This window comes from Leptodactylus fuscus, chromosome 7 (genome assembly GCF_031893055.1).
Source record: "Leptodactylus fuscus isolate aLepFus1 chromosome 7, aLepFus1.hap2, whole genome shotgun sequence".
NCBI classification, from domain to species: Eukaryota; Metazoa; Chordata; class Amphibia; order Anura; family Leptodactylidae; genus Leptodactylus; species Leptodactylus fuscus.
In genome coordinates this window covers 1,095,443-1,102,356 of record NC_134271.1, presented here as the reverse complement: position 1 = coordinate 1,102,356, position 6,914 = coordinate 1,095,443, and the positions used below count along the sequence as shown (strand labels likewise).

The window sequence follows — 6,914 nt, the reverse complement described above, 5'->3', positions numbered from 1 at the left end:
TACATTTGTACTAGGCCGTATGGATTATCTGCTGTGTGTGAATGGGCCCTAGGAGCAGCGGGTTACGCACAGTTCACATTACACTGCGGTCTGTCACACGTTATACTCTGGAACGCTTCAGAGCTTGCTAGGCCTCTGCCACTGTCACTATGGAAACCAACCACCGTGCGTCATGACGCAGGGAGAGAACGTGCGTCACGCCGTATCAGGAGGGAGGGGGCGTGGCTGTTGTGCTGGCTCGGCCCTGACAGGTGGGGGCGGCGGCGGCTGCGGCTCTTGTATCGGGGCCCGGACACACGGACTGCGGTCTCGGTGCTGTCTCCTCGTGCAGGTGAGTGCCGGCTCCGGCCATTATGTCTGTCATACGTGTGTCAGCCCTGGCCTGGCCGCTCCATGGACGAGGGAGGCACAAAGGGCAGGCGGGGTATGTCATGGTACATGACATGGTCCACATACATGACCGCTATATGTATACGCCGTACGTACATGACCGCTATATGTATACGCCGTACGTACATGACCGCTATATGTATACGCCGTACGTACATGACCGCTATATGTATACGCCGTGCGTACATGACCGCTATATGTATACGCCGTACGTACATGACCGCTATATGTATACGCCGTACGTACATGACCGCTATATGTATACGCCGTACGTACATGACCGCTATATGTATACGCCGTACGTACATGACCGCTATATGTATACGCCGTACGTACATGACCGCTATATGTATACGCCGTGCGTACATGACCGCTGTATGTATACGCCGTGCGTACATGACCGCTGTATGTATACGCCGTGCATACATGACCGCTGTATGTATACGCCGTGCATACATGACCGCTGTATGTATACGCCACACATACATGACCGCTATATGTATACGCCACACATACATGACCGCTATATGTATACGCCACACATACATGACCGCTATATGTATACACCGTACGTACATGACCGCTATATGTATACACCGTACGTACATGACCGCTATATGTATATGCCGTACGTACATGACCGCTATATGTATACGCCGTACGTACATGACCGCTATATGTATACGCCGTACGTACATGACCGCTATATGTATGTACGCTCTACATACAGTGTTGGTCAAAAGTATTGGCCCCCTGCAGTTCTGTCAGATAATCCTCGTGTTCTTCCAGATAATGATTACACAGCACAGACTCTTATATAGTATATAAGTGACACAGGGTATATACAGTATAAGTATCGCCCCCTGCAGTCCTGTCAGATAATCCCCGGTGTCCCCCAGATAATGATTACACAGCACAGACTCTTATATAGTATATAAGTGACACAGGGTATATACAGTATAAGTATCGCCCCCTGCAGTCCTGTCAGATAATCCTCGCTGTCCCCCAGATAATGATTACACAGCACAGACTCTTATATAGTATATAAGTGACACAGGGTATATACAGTATAAGTATCGCCCCCTGCAGTCCTGTCAGATAATCCTCGCTGTCCCCCAGATAATGATTACACAGCACAGACTCTTATATAGTATATAAGTGACACAGGGTATATACAGTATAAGTATCGCCCCCTGCAGTCCTGTCAGATAATCCCCGGTGTCCCCCAGATAATGATTACACAGCACAGACTCTTATATAGTATATAAGTGACACAGGGTATATACAGTATAAGTATCGCCCCCTGCAGTCCTGTCAGATAATCCTCGCTGTCCTCCAGATAATGATTACACAGCACAAATTCTTATATAGTATATAATTGACACAGGGTATATACAGTATAAGTATCGCCCCCTGCAGTCCTGTCAGATAATCCCCGGTGTCCCCCAGATAATGATTACACAGCACAGACTCTTATATGGTATATAAGTGACACAGGGTATATACAGTATAAGTATCGCCACTGGGGCGGTTTTGCGGCACTGTTTGGGCTTGCGGCGGTCTTATAGCGCTGTGTTGGGCTTGTGGCGGTTTTGCGGCACTGTGTTGGGCTTGCGGCGGTCTTATAGCGCTGTGTTGGGCTTGTGGCGGTTTTGCGGCACTGTTTGGGCTTGCGGCGGTCTTATAGCGCTGTGTTGGGCTTGTGGCGGTTTTGCGGCACTGTTTGGGCTTGCGGCGGTCTTATAGCGCTGTGTTGGGCTTGTGGCGGTTTTGCGGCACTGTTTGGGCTTGCGGCGGTCTTATAGCGCTGTGTTGGGCTTGTGGCGGTTTTGCGGCACTGTTTGGGCTTGCGGCGGTCTTATAGCGCTGTGTTGGGCTTGTGGCGGTTTTGCGGCACTGTTTGGGCTTGCGGCGGTTTGCATTGCGGTGTTGGAATTGCACCAATGTTGTGCTGAGCGCAGTCTTGTGCACCTGTCCCTGTACTCCCCCATATATAGTCTGTATCTACAGTAGATGACTATGGGCTTATTCACACAACACGTGTGTCATGGCGGCGTTTCCGTGTCCATTCCTTTTGTAGGCGGAGCTAATTGTCCGTTCTGATGGAGATCAGCGGCTCTGAATGTAGATTTGCTTTCTGTTACAGCCATTGCAATCAGATGACTTAAACCGGACACAAATCAGGCCTGATCTGTCTGCACGGACCTAGAGGTGTGAACAGCGCCTGAGCCTGCACCGGTGTAATGTCCGCTATTCTACAGGACTCAATGGCGGCCATATTGTGAGGACCTTGTAATCTAGTATGGCGGCACAGTAATGTTCCTATATGGCTCCTATACATTTCCCGTATGATCCCTATGTGGCTCCTATACATTTCCCGTACGGTCCCTATGTGGCTCCTATACATTTCCCGTACGGTCCCTATGTGGCTTCTATACATTTCCCATACGGTCCCTATGTGGCTCCTATACATTTCCCATACAATCCTATGTGGCTCCTATACATTTCCCGTACGGTCCCTATGTGGCTCCTATACATTTCCCGTACGATCCCTATGTGGCTCCTATACATTCCCGTACGATCCTATATGGCTCCTATACATTTCCCGTACGGTCCCTATGTGGCTCCTATACATTTCCCGTATGATCCCTATGTGGCTCCTATACATTTCCCGTATGATCCCTATGTGGCTCCTATACATTTCCCGTACGATCCCTATGTGGCTCCTATACATTTCCCGTATGATCCCTATGTGGCTCCTATACATTTCCCGTACGATCCCTATGTGGCTCCTATACATTTCCCATACGACCCTATGTGGCTCCTATACATTTCCCGTACGATCTTATGTGGCTCCTATACATTTCCCGTACGATCCCTATGTGGCTCCTATACATTTCCCGTACGATCTTATGTGGCTCCTATACATTTCCCGTATGATCCCTATGTGGCTCCTATACATTTCCCTACACACGAGTGTTGTGTAAGGAGCGTGTGCCATGTGCACCGTACATGTGAATCTGTCCGGTGGGGTATAGATAGAGGGGCGCGGCTCATCTTTGGCGCAATAAGTCGTGTACCCTATAGCTGCACCACATCTAATCCCATCACCTAATGTAAAGGGGAAGTGAAATATATGGAGATTCATAAAGGGGGTGTCCAGGGTGAGAAGTACATGAGCCCCCTGGATCGGAGGCGCCCCTTATTGCTCGGCTCACACTACCCTATAGACCCGCGTACAGTTCTCCTATACTGTCCTCTTCAGCCCCCGTCTTCATTTGAGTGGCTCCTTCCAATCCCCCCTCGCTGGCTCCTCCTCATCTGATGACATCATCGGGGGGAGATTTCTGAAGCCTGAGGATCCTCTGGCTCCTATATGAGGAGGTGCACCCCCGGCCGGGCCCATACACTGCAGTCTACGCCACGTCTTACCGTGGGGCTGAGACACACAGTTCATGTTTTAAGACTTGAAATGCCAAATTCCGTCTATTCTGCGGTCAGTGCGGCGAGGTCACAGTATTACCGAGGCAGGAGTGGCCGCCATTCACCATAGTAACTGTATGGCCCCTGCGGACCCCCTACTCATGACCCCGAGGGGGCCCATAACATATACCACTATTCTACATGGCACAAGCTGCGTAGGCCCCACTACGGGATCTGCATTGGGGCCCGGGAGTTCACGCTACGTCTCTGACGCCCGCCAGTCAGTACCACAAAGCGAAGGTTTTCGGACACTCCCGGGCACTGCGCTGGCATCTGAGGGGTTAAGTGACCCCAGAGCTAGCGTGTACCGCACACGTGTGCATTGCATATAGAGGTGTCCTGGGGACCCCTCTGGTGTCAGGTGTGAGACCCTAAATCTCTGGGGTGTGGATTAGTCACCCCAAACCTGCCGACTGGGCCCCTTTAAACAACCAGCTGGGCTCTGCTACATGTGTGTATGTCAGCGTGCTGAGTGAGCGGCGTCTCCAGTGCGATGACTGTATTAGAGAGGACATGACTCCCGCCAGGCAGGGGATGGCGGCTGCGAGGGGCGGAAGAAGCCGGAGATGTTCCAGAAGAGCAGCGGGGACGGATGATTAATAGGGGGGACGGCGGACAGGTGAGGGGTAAGTGCGGCTCAGGTGCATGGAGGCAGGGCAATGGCCGTGCGGGGGGGGGCTGCTGTGCTCCGAGCATTAGATATGCAAAGAGCAGATGGTTTTAGGAGCCCAGGCAGAGGGGGGGGCCGCTTGTGCAGGACGGCAGGGTGGGGGCTTTAGGGATGAGCAGCGTCACTGTGGTACAGGGGTACAAGGCGGGGGTCTGCCCAGCAAGGGTTAGTAGTAAGGTGGCTGCGGTGTTGTACACAGGGGCCGGGGTATGGGGAGGGGGCTTGTAATGAGATGGCTGGGCCATGGGCCAGAGATCCTTGGTGGAGTGGCTGCCATGAATTCTCTGGGCCAGGGCTGCTGCGGTGCCAGGGCTGCTGCGGTGCCAGGGCTGCTGCGGTGCCAGGGATGCGTGTGCATTGCTGCTCTGTAGGTGCTGTTGTCAGGGGGGAGGGGGCAGAGATTCTTGGTGCGAGGCTTGTCCTGCCAGTTCTGTTAATAATCGGTGTGTAATAATAATGGCGGCCGCAACGCAGGATATCAGACGTGGAGGCCGATCCCCTGCGCTCCGCTCTGTATACCTGCAGCCTGATCCCCTCCGCTCTGTATACCTGCAGCCCGATCCCCTCCGCTCCGCTCTGTATACCTGCAGCCTGATCCCCTCCGCTCTGTATACCTGCAGCCTGATCCCCCTCCTCTCTGTATACCTGCAGCCTGATCCCCCTCCTCTCTGTATACCTGCAGCCCGATCCCCCTCCTCTCTGTATACCTGCAGCCTGATCCCCTCTGCTCTGTATACCTGCAGCCCGATCCCCTCCGCTCCGCTCTGTATACCTGCAGCCTGATCCCCTCCGCTCTGTATACCTGCAGCCCGATCCCCCTCCTCTCTGTATACCTGCAGCCCGATCCCCCTCCTCTCTGTATACCTGCAGCCTGATCCCCTCTGCTCTGTATACCTGCAGCCCGATCCCCCTCCTCTCTGTATACCTGCAGCCTGATTCCCCCCCCCCCTGCTCTGTATACCTGCAGCCTGATCCCCTCCGCTCTGTATACCTGCAGCCCGATCCCCTCCGCTCCGCTCTGTATACCTGCAGCCCGATCCCCCTCCTCTCTGTATACCTGCAGCCTGATCCCCTCCGCTCCGCTCTGTATACCTGCAGCCCGATCCCCCTCCTCTCTGTATACCTGCAGCCTGATCCCCTCTGCTCTGTATACCTGCAGCCTGATCCCCTCCGCTCTGTATACCTGCAGCCTGATCCCCCTCCGCTCTGTATACCTGCAGCCTGATCCCCCTCCGCTCTGTATACCTGCAGCCTGATCCCCTCCGCTCTGTATACCTGCAGCCTGATTCCCCCCCCCCTGCTCTGTATACCTGCAGCCTGATCCCCTCTGCTCTGTATACCTGCAGCCTGATCCCCTCTGCTCTGTATACCTGCAGCCCGATCCCCCTCCTCTCTGTATACCTGCAGCCTGATCCCCTCTGCTCTGTATACCTGCAGCCCGATCCCCCTCCTCTCTGTATACCTGCAGCCTGATTCCCCCCCCCCCTGCTCTGTATACCTGCAGCCTGATCCCCTCCACTCTGTATACCTGCAGCCTGATCCCCTCCGCTCTGTATACCTGCAGCCCGATCCCCTCCGCTCCGCTCTGTATACCTGCAGCCCGATCCCCCTCCTCTCTGTATACCTGCAGCCTGATCCCCTCCGCTCCGCTCTGTATACCTGCAGCCTGATCCCCCTCCTCTCTGCATACCTGCAGCCTGATCCCCTCTGCTCTGTATACCTGCAGCCTGATCCCCTCCGCTCTGTATACCTGCAGCCTGATCCCCCTCCGCTCTGTATACCTGCAGCCTGATCCCCCTCCGCTCTGTATACCTGCAGCCTGATCCCCTCCGCTCTGTATACCTGCAGCCTGATTCCCCCCCCTGCTCTGTATACCTGCAGCCTGATCCCCTCCGCTCTGTATACCTGCAGCCTGATCCCCCTCCGCTCCGCTCTGTATACCTGCAGCCTGATCCCCCTCCGCTCTGTATACCTGCAGCCCGATCCCCCTCCTCTCTGTATACCTGCAGCCTGATCCCCTCCGCTCTGTATACCTGCAGCCTGATCCCCCTCCGCTCTGTATACCTGCAGCCTGATCCCCCTCCGCTCTGTATACCTGCAGCCTGATTCCCCTCCGTTCTGTATACCTGCAGCCTGATCCCCTCTGCTCTGTATACCTGCAGCCTGATCCCCTCCGCTCTGTATACCTGCAGCCTGATCCCCCTCCGCTCTGTATACCTGCAGCCTGATCCCCCTCCGCTCTGTATACCTGCAGCCTGATTCCCCCCCCCCGCTCTGTATACCCCCCTGCAGCCTGATCCCCTCCGCTCTGTATACCTGCAGCCTGATCCCCCTCCGCTCTGTATACCTGCAGCCTGATCCCCCTCCGCTA

At 54.6% G+C, this 6,914-nt stretch overlaps 1 protein-coding gene across 1 annotated transcript in view; it reads left to right on the top strand.

Moving 5' to 3' along the window:
- Positions 1 to 247: 247 nt before the first annotated feature.
- Positions 248 to 6,914, top strand: part of MADD (MAP kinase activating death domain) — an 86,444-nt gene continuing 79,777 nt past the window's right edge. Inside the window, exon 1 of the mRNA XM_075280720.1 lies at positions 248 to 331. The gene's annotated coding sequence lies outside the window, so the exon portion shown is untranslated. The remainder of the gene's footprint in view (positions 332 to 6,914) is intronic.